The sequence below is a fragment of the Canis lupus genome, chromosome 10, assembly GCF_003254725.2.
Source record: "Canis lupus dingo isolate Sandy chromosome 10, ASM325472v2, whole genome shotgun sequence".
NCBI classification, from domain to species: domain Eukaryota; kingdom Metazoa; phylum Chordata; class Mammalia; order Carnivora; family Canidae; genus Canis; species Canis lupus.
This window is the reverse complement of record NC_064252.1, coordinates 27,981,334-27,994,322: the sequence shown is the minus strand read 5'-3', so window position 1 is coordinate 27,994,322 and position 12,989 is coordinate 27,981,334.

Sequence of the window (12,989 nt, the reverse complement as noted above, 5' to 3'; positions counted from 1 at the left end):
CTTAGCAGAGTGCTGGGTGCAAAGCGCATGCTGAATAAAAGGGACTTGTGGTTATGCCCCCATCCCTCTCCCACGGGGGAGGACGTGGGCCCCACAGCCTTTGCCTCCCTTTGGACTCAAGATAAAACCAGCACTGCAGCCCCCAGTCCCAAGCACCTCAAAGCCCAGACCCTCCAGCTGCAGCTCTGACCATCAGCCCTGCAGAAACAGGCCCAGGCTCCGGCGCCACCAACAGGCACGCTGCTCAGGCCTGATTTCCATAATAATCAGCCACAGATCTTCCTTTCAAAAGGCCTAGAGCCACCTCACCGCCTCCACTGCCACCCACCCGGGAAGCTCCAGCAGGCCGGTGCCCCTTTCCCAACCACCCCCGCCACCCCGGGGAGGGGGAGCCTCAGTTTTAAAAGCTTTCGAGAAACCAGTTGACACTGGTGGCAGCTGAGAGAAACCAGGGGTGTCATTCTCAGCGTTAAGGATGGAGGGAGGGGGATCCCTGGGTGGTGCAGCGGTTTGGCGCCTGCCTTTGGCCCAGGGCGCGATCCTGGAGACCCGGGATCGAGTCCCACGTCGGGCTCCCGGTGCATGGAGCCTGCTTCTCCCTCTGCCTGTGTCTATGCCTCTCTCTCTCTCTCTCTGTGAGACTATCATAAATAAATAAAAATTAAAAAAAAAAAAAAAGGATGGAGGGAGGGTGCACAGGGTGGTTGGCTGTGGATGCAGGAGGCACAGAGGCAGAGAGGCAGAGGCATGGATGGAATAGTGGAGACCAGGCTCAGAGATGAGGGGCAGAGGAGGGAAACTGAGGCCCAGAGAGGTTTCTGGTCTTCCCAGCCGATAAGTGCCTGGCCCTGGACCCTCTTCCAGAATGGCAGATCCAGAACTCATGGCCCACCCACCCTGCCTCCTCCCCAGGCCTGGCTGCCTGGGAGCAGGGTGCCCACGTGCGTCCCAGAGGACCGCACCCACGGGACAGACTGAGCAGAGCCCGCGGGAGGGAGGCTGACTCTGGAGCTGATCGGGCTGGAAGTCCATGGACTTGCAGATCGGGGTTGGAAACCCAGCTTTCCCACCTCCTATCCAGGGGTGGCCAAACTGCAGCCCACAGGCCAGCAACGGTCTTGATATAACCCGGAACTGAGCATGGTTTTTACATTTTCGAATATTAAAAAATATATATCAAAAGAAGACTAATATTTCCTGACACATGAAAATTATGTGAAATTCAAATCCCAGTGCTCATATGGTTTTATTAGAACACAGCTATACTCATTCATTTTTGGTACCGAATACAGCTGCCTTTTCTACCACAATGGCAGACTGGAGTCTGGTTGACAGAGAGGTATGGCCCCGAAAGCTGGAAATATTGCCTACCTAGCACTTCCCAGAAAAAATTCACCCGCCCCTAACCTATTGGGACAAGTGATGAAGTCTCGGAGGCTTGGTTTCCTCATCCGGACAAATGGGAATGATATTCAATGAGGATTAAATGAAAAGAGCAGCCAAGCTCCCTCTACTCCCCCATTGGAAATGCCTTTTATTTTCTCCTAGCCCTGCGCCTCCCTGCCTCCCCGACCCCGAATCACAGCAGGCTGGGGGAATGCTCCATGAGCTCAAAGTGCCCATCGCCCACCCCCTAATTCTACTTGTCTTCATTCCACGCTCGCTAGTGGAGCCCCAGAGCCACCTACCTAGTCAGTGAGCAAGCCTGGCTAGTTCCGCCTCTGGTGCCCAGCACAGTCCCTGGCACACAGTAGGTGCTTAGCAAACATTTCTAGATGGATGGCTGGGTGGATACTTTGCAGGCTTTTCCTTTTATCCATCCCCTCTGCCCTGACCTTCATCATCTCCTGCCCAGGAGGTCTGTCCCCAGGGAGGTCTCTCCATTTTCTCTCCTATCTTGCAGACAGGGTGACCTGCCTGTGCCCTGCCTCCCTGTGGCCCCTGCTCCTGGCCCCTCACTGCCCTCTCTATTCAGGCCACGCTCCCTGGTCAGCACACAAGGGGCTGAGCTACTTACTACCCATCTTCCGAACACCCAAACTACTAGCAATTGCCTGAATCCAAGAGGGTGGATCAAGCATCCAGGTGGTTATGCTGTTCTGTCTCGCCTAGAATCTTCTTTTTTATCTCCAGTCCAGTGGGCCTGGCATCCTCTACTGAACACCCCCCCAAGACTCAGTTCAGACTCTGACTCTATGAAACTTTTCCAGATCTCTCATCCACCTCGGCTGTCCCCTGTATACCAGAGCTATCCTGGCAGCAGTGGGGCTTCAGGGCTATTACGAATGTGCATGAATATGAATGCACGAATATGCATTCTCCGGGTGAGCCTGTGAGCCCCTGGAGGGCCAAGAGTGTGACTGGTATTTCTGCATCACCAGTCCCAGCAAGGACATGGCTAGAGAATGAACCAATGACAGAAAAAAGGAATCGACACAGATGATATTGAGCAAGTTGTCCCTTGCTTAACAAATTCCAGGGGCTCTCCGGTTCTCTGTAAGGGCCAGCCACTCCACCTGGTCTCCAAGTCCTCAAGCCCTGGATAAAGCAGCTCTGATCCCCTGCCCAGGCCTGTCTTCCCAAAAGTGTCCCAATCTCCAAGCATTTGCTCATTCAGTTCCCCCTCCCTGTGAATCCTCCTCACTCACCCTCTTTTGTGCCCATGGGAGCCCTGACCAGCCTCGGAGATCTCACAGGGCTCCGGGGATCAGGACCGGCTGGAGTTGGGGGCCAACTACTCTCACATCCTCCCAATCCCACGCAAAAGACAGTGAGTGGGGGCTCTGACAGGAGGACTTGGGTCCAGGGTGAGGCCTGTCGATGTCGACCATGGAGACATCCGTTCATGTCTGGAAGTGAAATAGAGAATAATACCTGCCACGGTGGGCCGCCGGGAGGTTAGAGAGGCTGCTGTCTGATGTTTCCGGCACACAGTAGGTGTTCGATAAAGAGCAGCTATTTCCAGTTCTGCTCGGGGGTCCCTGCCCAGAGAGGAGGCCCAGGGAGCCGACCTAGACCTCTGTCTTTCTCCCTCTCTCCCTCACCCCGACACCGCCCGCAGCCAGCGACGGGTGCTGCTGTGGACAGAATGCCAATGAGGCCGGCACCTCAGTGAGCCCATCTGCGAGGCTGAGGCTGGGACAGGGCTCAGAATGAAGGCAGGGCTGGGCCAGGACAGGGGCCGGCAGGAGTGAGGCAGAGATAGGAGAGGGGCAGGACAGCGCAGGGGGGAGGCTGGCACTGGGGAGGAGCCAGGCTGGGGCAGGGACTGGGTTTAGGATGGAGATGGTGCTGTGGCGGGGATGGGGACAAAGTCATCTCCACCTCGGGGGCAGAAACAGACTTTGAAAGAGTAAGGGGTCCTTCCAGGCCAGGGGACAGAGGGAAGCAGTTTGGGGAAGAGTTGGGGAGGAAGAAAGAGTATAAGAGGGGAGTATGAACAGGGAAAGCAGAGGCAGGAGCACCCGACCTTGAGTCACAGGGGCAACCCCACCTCTGTCACCCTCCTAATCTTGCAGGTGGCACCAGTGTGGCGCAAGGGGACCAAGGACTCACCCAGACCCCAGCAAAGAGGGAGGGGGTCAGGGTTCAACCAGACCCAGAGAGGAGGCAGGAGGGTGGGGGAGTGGGAAGAGGTAAGATGGGGAGTGGGGTTCTGGCTTAACCAACCAGACAGCGGCCCCCTGCCATCCCTCTCAGCTTATTCCAGCCCACCCCACAGAAGAATCAGATCCCTGCCACATGCCCTGCTCGTCCCACACCCAGTGCCCCCACCCAGGATGCTTTTATTTCCCCATTCCAAACCTGGGTCCGTTCAACCCGAACTCATCCCTCGTCCATTCACGGACTCTCTCAGCCCTCGCACGTTCCAGCCCTGACCTCCCCCAGTGGAGACCTGTCTCCCCCTCACCCTCAGGGCTTGATGCTGCCCGGTTCCGTTCTGGTGGCCCAAGGGTGCCTGCTGTGGGGTGCATGTCCCCGTCAACGTGCTTAGTCCTCACAAACATCACGGGGAAGCTTCATGGCCTATGGTTAAACTCATGAGCTTGGGACTCTACTGGGCCAGGCTCGAATCCCAGGAGCTTTGATTCCATACAGTAGGTGCTTCATAAATGCTATTCCCCCCTGCCCCGCCCCCTCCCATTGCACCGTAGCTCAGGAGACACACTCCCAGGCTGAGCCCAGGTGCCCTCCTGCTCCCTGCGGGCCCCTCAGCCCCGGGAGGAGTCAGAGGGGTCTCCCTACAGGGGCTTCCCAGCCCAAGCCCGAGCTGTCCAGCTTGGGAGACAGGCCCATTGCTCATTCCCCTTGAGTCTCTGCAACTCGGGCAATCAATCGGTAACCATGGAAACCAGTGCTCCAATCAGAGACAAGCACTTCTCAGAGCACCAGCGCCACCCACCCACCCACCCATTCAGGCCCGGCTGTGTGAGTCTCTCACCTCGGGCTGCTCCAGGCAGAAGGGGGAGGCCTGGCATAATCCAGGGGCACCCGCCTGCGTCCCCAAGATTCTGGGGTCCCAAAAAAGAACACTTTCTCCGAGGTAGGGAGAGGGACCACTCCAGCCGGCCTCCTGATTTTTACAAGTTTTTATCTCCATACATTACTGCACCCAGTGCTCAGAACAGATCTGAGAGGGGGGATCGTTAGCCCACTGGGCAGAAGGAAAAGCTGAGGGAAGCCCAGAAGGGAAGCTGGGCACACCTCCTCCCTGAGCCCTCATCTCCCACTCTGTCCTTCCTGGCCAAAGGAGTGGGAGCAGGAAAGGGGTGGGCAGGGCTCTCGGCCCCATTACAGCCAGCACCCACTTTCCCACTAGATCTGCACCTGCCGGTTAGCGCCAGGCCCACCTGGAACCATGAGCCAGGATCCGTGGGCCTGCCCGCCCACTCCCGGCTGCAGCCTCCAGGCCCACACATCCTCCTGCAGTGCTAGTCGGATTGGACAGAACCCAGACTCTGAGTCAGAGAGTCCCCAGTTCAACAACTGGTTCCTCGCAAGTGAGCCTGAGCAAGCCAGGTCACCTCTCTGAGCCTCAGTTTCTGTTTGGAAAATGGGAACAATTATCCCTGGCTTAGCAGGCAGTGGTAGAGTCAAACAAAGGACATAGAAACCCTAGCACTAGGCCCGGTAGGTGACTCATACTCAGTAAATGGAGAGAGGGGCCTCCCAGTGCCCCAAACTGTCCCTTGACACCAAGCTAAGGCTTCTCTAGGGCACCTTTGCCAGGAAGAGGAAGGAGGCAAATGGTATTATCATGGGATCCCTGGGTGGCGCAGCGGTTTGGCGCCTGCCTTTGGCCCAGGGCGTGATCCTAGAGACCTGGGATCAAATCCCACGTTGGGCTCCCGGTGCATGGAGCCTGCTTCTCCCTCTGCCTATGTCTCTGCCTCTCTCTCTCTCTCTGTGTGTGTGTGTGTGTGACTATCATAAATAAATAAAAATTTTTTTAAATGGTATTATCATTAATAACCAGCCCAGGAAAATGGAAATTACAGATGAGATTTAGAGGAGGCAGGAACATGTCCCCAGACACAGCGAGGAAGAGGCAGGATTTGAACCCAAGTCTGTCCGATTCAGACCGAGGCCTCTCTGCTCTCCTGGCCAGTCCAGCTGCAGCCAGAGCCTGTCACCTGTGCCACTGCTGCCCAGCATCCCTCATGCCCAACACCGACTGAGGACTGGCTGTGTACTTGGTGCACTAGGCACCCACCACCACATCACCCCCGGGGGCGCTCGCAGGACCACAAGAGGGAAACAAGGGGATGTTGAGATGCATGGGGGCACCTGACCTGGTAGGGTGACTTCTGGAAGGAAGGAAGAGGATTTTCACTCCTCAGGCTAAGATCCTGGCACCACACAGTTGGTCCCACCGCCCACTGCTTGGAGTTTTTGCCTTCTGCCTAGAAGTGCCCTGCTACCGTGCCCTATCTTCTGGGACCCAAAGGATGCTGTGCAGAGAACCCTCTGGCCCAGCATCTCAAGCCCGGCTCCACAGGGGCAACTGTCTCAGTTTCACTTCCTCTCTCCCAAACCCAATGTTCTTTCTCATGTCACCTTTACCGAGCACCAGCTATGTGCCAGACATTGCAAGAGGTACATCTACCAATGGTCCAGCCACCCTGCTGGGCTGCGCCTCTCTTAGAGACCAGGAGGGAAATAGAGGCACAGAGATGTTAGGTGGATTTCTCAAGGTCACACACCTGATAAATGCCAGAACCAGGATTTGAACTCGGGTCTTCGAGTCTTCAAAGGCCACTACGTCAGCGCAATACCTGAAGGAAGACCCTGGGGTCTCCTTGATTGGATCTGTCTCTTTCCTCTGCCCTTTTCTCTGCCCCTCCCCTTTCCTAATGACTCCTGTAGGACAAGATGGAGCAGCTTGATTCTAGCTATTATCATATTTCTGCTTCCCTTTTCCCTTTTCCCTCCTCCAGAAAACAAATTGATTCATCAAATTATACCTTTAATCTGTCCTGGGGAAGGGGCAGGATGAGCCTCAGCCCCCCCAGGAGGAAGCTGGGCTGATAATCAGCCCACCCAGGCATGCACTGGGAACGTTTCCCTATGCTCTACCCTCCCATGATTAAACACTAATTGCCGCCATGCTCTCAAATTGAGGACTTTAATTTCCCGAAACGAAAAGTACATTTCAATCAGTTCCTCTCCCTGGCCATCCCTCCTAAGCGGAGTCAGGACCAGAACACAAGCTCTTCATGACGGAAGACAGATGAGCCTACTTCCTGCATGCCTGCCCCCACCCACCGTCACCTCCACTTCTGTTCCTCCCAGGTTGCCCTGCCGGAGGGGGTGCTGTGGGCACCTGAAATGTTCAAGGAGCACCCAAGGGATTCTTACAATGTGGGCTCAGAAAAGTGAGGTGGGGCCCCTGGCCCTGGGGTGAGAACCAGATGAAAGTGCACAGGGATGGTCAGCCACAGGCAGGGTGGCAGCCGCCCTCTCCTGACCCCACCCAGGTCAGCTTGGTCCTTGATGCTTCATCTCAGCCCAAGAGAATGGGTGGAGGCTGGGCAGGAGCCCATTGAGAGGAGAGACTGAGAGGAAACCAATGACCTCCCCTTTCTGGGCCTCAGTGTCCTTAATCTGTCCTAGAAGGGGCTGCAGAGGGGCTCAGGGTCGAGAGTGCAAAGGCCCTTTGGTTTGTGCCTCCCAGAACCAGGACTCGCCTGGGTGCAGATTCCCCAGTCCTGATCCCAAAGGAGCTGGCTCACCAGGTCTGCAAAGGGGTCTAGCCACTGACAGTTTTTTAAAAGCTCTCCAAATGACTTTAATGCATGACCAAGGTTTGGGAACTGCTAGGCTAGGCCAATGCCCTCAGTTATTAGGTGTGAAAGTGGGCCCGGAGAAGGTGAGCGGCCGGCTCAGGGTCACACAGTGAGCCTGAGGGTAAGGGCTGATGACCTAACTGCCCTCCCAGTTTCAATATTTCAAGGAAGAGAGTAAAGACAAAGAGTGAAGGGGAGGCTTGGGTATGGTATCCACTGTGTGGAGGGGAAGTGTTGCTGAGCAGTGGGGGCCAAGACACCTCCAATTTCCACTTGGGAACCACATTCCCTGCCTAGTGTTGGTTGTAGACTGGACCAACCTGCTCCTTTATTCCTGAATGTAGAGGGGACTGGAGATTTGCATGCAGTCTCTCTGAGGTCCATTCTGGCTCCTAACTCTCCAGCCAGGCCATCTGGAATCGCAGTCATGGTCATCAGCATCAGCATCCCCATCACCATCACCATCCCCATCACCATCCCATCAGGCATTCATTGGGCATTCACTAAGCCAGGCGCTGAGCTAAAGCAATCGCCATGGATTACTCTTGTCTACCCTCTCAAACATCCTAAGATCTTATTCTCCTTTCCCACTGCACCCCAACCCATGCAGAGGAGCCAAGTGAGGCTCAGGGAGGTATCTCTGAGATCAAGCAGAGAGACCCGGCTCTCGGCTCTCGGATTAGGATATGAACTCCACTGTGGGTCAGCAGAGGCAGCGCTGCTCTAGGACCAGGCTGTGCACAGGGACCGGCGGTGCTCAGGGGCGCCTTCCCCAAAGCTCAGCACCTCCCAGGCTGCCTGTGAAGACCCCACCTGGGCGCTCCTGAACCGAGCTGCGGGTTCAGGCGGAGAGCTGCTGGTCAGAGAGGCGGGAGGCAGGGCCCCCAAAGCTCGGGGATCACCTCTCCCGCGAGTTTGGGGAGCCGGGGAAGGGGCACAAGGGCACTGGGATGGGGTGGAAGAGGGGGGACAGCAAGTAGGGGAGGGGCAGGGCCAATCAGGAGAGTAGCCCTAGAACTTCCAAGGGCGAAGTCCGTGGTCACCTCTCCACTTCCCGGCCTCCCCTTACCGCGCGCCCACACACGCAGCCACCCGCACCCAGGTCGCAGGTGGCTGGTCCGCAGGTGGCTTGTCGGGAGCAGGCCCAGGACCAGGTTGCTCTCCCGGGGGTTCCCAGCCCCGATCGATCGGGAAGCCCGGAAGGGCCAGGGAGCAGGGGAGGGCGCGGACCTGCCGGCCCCTAGCGCAGGATTTGGAAGGGGGCAGAGGAGGACACCCAGGACGGCGCCCCACCCGCACCACCAGTTCCCGCCACAGCGGAGGCGGCTGGAGACGGAGCCTCGCGCGCCCCAGCGCCTCCGCCGCCTCCGCCCGCAGGGGCTGCGCCTCCGCCCTCCGCTGTCCCCAGCCCCTGTCGCGCCTCCACCGGCGGCCCCCTCCGGAGAGCTCCTCCCCTCCCCCCCAAACTGATCCTCTCCCCTCTCCCACTCGTTCACCAACCCCGCTGTGCGACCCTAGACGAGGGTCTTAACCTCCTCCACCCTTAGTACTGGGCTCCGGTGTAAAATACATGAAAGTGAGGGGGGGGGGGCGGATCAGAAGAGCCTGGTGATGGAATGCGGCCCTTTAATGGGTTAAAAAGGGGGCGGGGGGAATGTCTGTTTACATATTTGCTTTCCTATGCATGTGTTTGCTTGTCTGGGCGCAGAGACTCTGGCGGAGAAGCCAAGGGACTGGCCAAGTCGGCTGCCTCCAGGGAGGGGAGCCAGGTCCCTGGAGGAGGGGACCAGGAGACAGAGACCTGGCATTGCACACTTGTCTTTTAAACACTGAAATACATAAATGCATTAGCAATTCCAATGAATAGATTAAACAAAACGCAAACATTTACAAAACTAAACTTTAGAAGAAATAATACCAGTACCTGGAGGTGTTGAGATTAAATGAGATAATGTGCGGGAAGCAGACAGACGCGGGCAGGACTCAGTAAACCGCCCCTATTTTGATTGTCACTGTGGGCTTGCTCTCTCTTGCCTGCTCTCAATTTCTCCCCCCCCCCTTACCTCCCCCACCTTCTTCCAGCCTCTTCTCAGCTCCCTGCCTTGTCAATCTCCCTCTCCTACTCTTCCTTCTCCAGGGCCTCTTCCCTCTTCCCTCCAGGGCCTCTTCCTATCCAAGAGCCTCGCTGAAGCACCTTGCCACCCACCTCCAGCCTATCTCCAGGGAGGGTGGTGGGGACGTGTGACCATGGAGCAGGGCTGCAGTGTAGCCAGGGGAAGGTCTAGGAGCAGCTGTGCTGCCCCAGCCCACAGGATTCCCCTTGGCTTGGGATTCCTGGCCCTGACTTCAGGGATGACCTCCTCTTGGAGTTTGGAGTTGGTGGGGGAGGGGGGTCCCTAGTTAGCCTTTGATGGGTCGTGAAAGGAGGGGAGAGGAAAGTAAAAACACCAGGTGAGGCCCCAGGGGACTGCTAGAAGTCCCTGTGCACTCCCTTCCTAGAGAAAGCCCTCAGCTGTACACACACAGCCCATCACAGCATCGGGAGGTCCCCATCACCCTGCACACTGCAAGAGCCCCCCTCCCCCCACTGCCCCCTCCTCATTGACAGGCTCCCCCAGCACTCCCTTTCCTGATCTAGGCAAGAATGAACCCAAGCCGGCAACAGGTAATAATCCCTGTCCAGGTCAGTCTTGGGAGTGGCAGTTTGCCCTCAGTGCAGGGCACAGGGTAGAGATGGCCCAGGACCAGGGAGCTTTCCAGAATCCAAACAACAGCACCTCCCAGGGCTCCAGGGCAGTGGGATCCCCCTGGCAGCCCCAGAAAGCCAGTCCAATGGGAGTGGGGCTGGCTGGGGACCGAGGGGACTCAGTCTTGGGACCCCCTAGAAAGATCCTCCTCACTAGTCTCCCTGTCTTGAGGCCACCACCCACAAAGGGACCTGGTGCTAGGCTGGATCTGAACAGGCCTTTCCAGTGTATATCTGCCCGGTCTGTCTGTCTGTCTCTGTCTGTCTCTCTCTCTCTCATCATTGGTGGTTCCCAACAGCCTTGAAGGCCAAGTCAAATGACTCCACTGGGGGTCCACGGCCGGTCAGACCTGGCACCACGGAGCTCCCCTGCATCATCTGCAGTACTATCTATAAGGTGCCAACACAAACTAGCTCAGTCCGGCTTCCTGGAATGTGCTGTATGCTTCCTGGGCCTGAGACGCACTCCCTGGCCCTCAGCACAGCCTCCTACCGCAGGGAGGTCTTCCCACAGGTGCAACCCCACCATTGCACCCCTATTTTGGAAGCAGACAGTGCTCATCCGCACCTAGGAGAGCAGTCCCATGTAGTCTGCAACCATGGGCCAGCCCTGGGCTGGGGGTGTAGGGGCTGGGGTCTGACCTGGCTCTGAGGCTCCAGGACCCCTGGGACATGGTGGCCACTGAAGGATCAGAGGAATGACAGGCAGCAGGGTCTGCTGGTCAAACTTCAGCAGAAGAGGGCCATCCTTGGTGCCACTGCCAGCAGAGAAACAGTCCCCTTGCCTTTACCTCCAACATTTACCAAAGATCAGCAAGATCAGTGGGATTGGTCCCTTTAACAGATGAAGAGAGAAAAAGAGGCTTGTCCAAGGCCACACAGGTCACCTTTCTAGAGCTTCCTTTGGCTGGAGTCAGCCAGTGGGAGGCCCTACTGGGAGCCTGCAGGGAGATAGGGAGGGAAGTGCCAGGTGTGTCTCCCCACTCTGACTGCCTCACCCCAGCTCCCTGCCTGGTTCTGTGGTCCTTGGACTCCAGTAACAATCGCCCCACCCCGAATCTGTCCCCCTGGCCTAGGGGATCTCTCCTCCCCATCCCTACTAACTCTTCTGATCGCCCTGTGTATGCAGTCTCCTATGGGGAGTCCCCAGTGTCCGGGCCTCAGCCCCAGGGCCCCCCTCTCCCCTCGCTGACTAAGGTTGCTGCTCTCTCATCTCTGCTCCTTGAGGTTCCCCAGTGACCCCCAGGCCCATCCGTGTGCTCTTCCCTCTGCCTGGGACACCCCTCCTGAAGCTCTCTGCCTGGCTGGTCCATCCCTCTCTCTGCTCCACAGCCTCTTAGGGAAGTCCTGCTGGAGCTCCCATTGGGAGTCCAGCTTCCTCCCAGGTCCCTCACAACACCCTGACCCTCGCTCCCAGTCTGCTCACTGCCTGCCTTTGTACTCATCTGATTGTTTAATGTTAGGTGTTCCTACCGGATCACAAGCTCAGGAGGTCCGGGGAAGCAGGGCGTGTTTGTCTTCTGCACAGCTATGGCAGTGACCCCAGCATCTGACCCTGTGCCTGGGCACAGACATCCTCGGCCAATGCTTGCTGAATGAATGAATCTATGGAGTTTGCAGATGGATATGTGGGTTGGGCCAGATCACATAAGGCCTTAAGTGTTAGACTAAGAAGGTGAGTAAGGCAGGGAAATCTACCTTCCCTTTCCTCACTAGACACCTGACTTGCTTATGTCCCCACACACGCACTGAGAGCGTAATAAATGTGTTTCCCAGGAACCGTAAGCCTCCCTGGAAGCCTAGGAGGACAACACAGGGACTGTGTCAGCATGGGTCACCCTGAGGCCAGAGCCCTGGATCAAGCTCTTCTTTGCCTCAGGCGGCCCTTCAGGCCGTGTTGCTAGCTGCTAGCCTGTCCCCCCTCTTTACTCAGAGAGCCCTGGGGAGGGGTGATGTCAGCACAGCCAGAGGCAATCTGCAAGGTCTGTGTAGTCACCGGGTCAGCCTTAGAGGAGAGCCACTGGGACCTCCAAGGGGCAGAGCAGTCTCTGGCGGGTTCCCCACCAAGCCCAGGGACTGCCCGGCCTCCCCCAGGCAGAGCCGGGTGGCACCCTGAAGGTGTGGGCACTGCGTTTAGAGTCTCTCAACCGAGGGTCTCCTGGCTCCTCTGTCTCTTCCTCCTTGAAATGGGGGTTTGGAGTTGTGGTGGGTGAGCTGGGACCCTCACAGGTATGTGGAAACAGAAGAGACCAGATGGAAAGGACGTGGAATATGGCACACAGCTTGGGCAAGCCATCCATGGTCTCTCTGGGCCTCAGTTTACTCATGTTGAAAGAGGTCATTCAAATACAAAAGGACAAATATTTAATTCACTTTTGTGAGGTGCCCAGAGTAGGCAAATTCATAGAGATGGGAAGTAGGAGGAGTTCTAGGGTCTGAAGGGAGGGGGAAAGGGGGGGGAGTTATTGTCTAATGGGTAGCTTCCATTTGGAAGATGAAAAAGTTCTGGAGGTGGAGGGTAGCGATGGTTGCACAACAATGTGAATGTGCTTAGTGCCACAGAATCGTTCACCTATAACTGGTTGGGATAGTAAATGTTACGTTACCAGTTTTATAAAACTATACACATGCACGTGCACACACAGACACACACACACACAAAGTGGCCAGCCCTACCCACAGGGTGGGCCGGGGCTCACACCGGGGAAGGGTGGGGGCCCAGGAGAGCCCCAGGCTGAAGTGATGAGCCAGCGAGGCCCCGGGGGCTCCCCCAGCCGCATCATCCAGCATGTGGCCTGGTCCGCACGTCCATCTGCAGTTCGGCAAAGCTCTTTCCTTTCCTCAGGCTGCAGAGCATGGACCACCGGGTCCACTTCGGGCCCCAAAAGGCTCAGACACACACCCCGGGCCCCCCAGTCAAATAACCTGGCGTAGTGGAGGTGAACTGCACAAGCCCG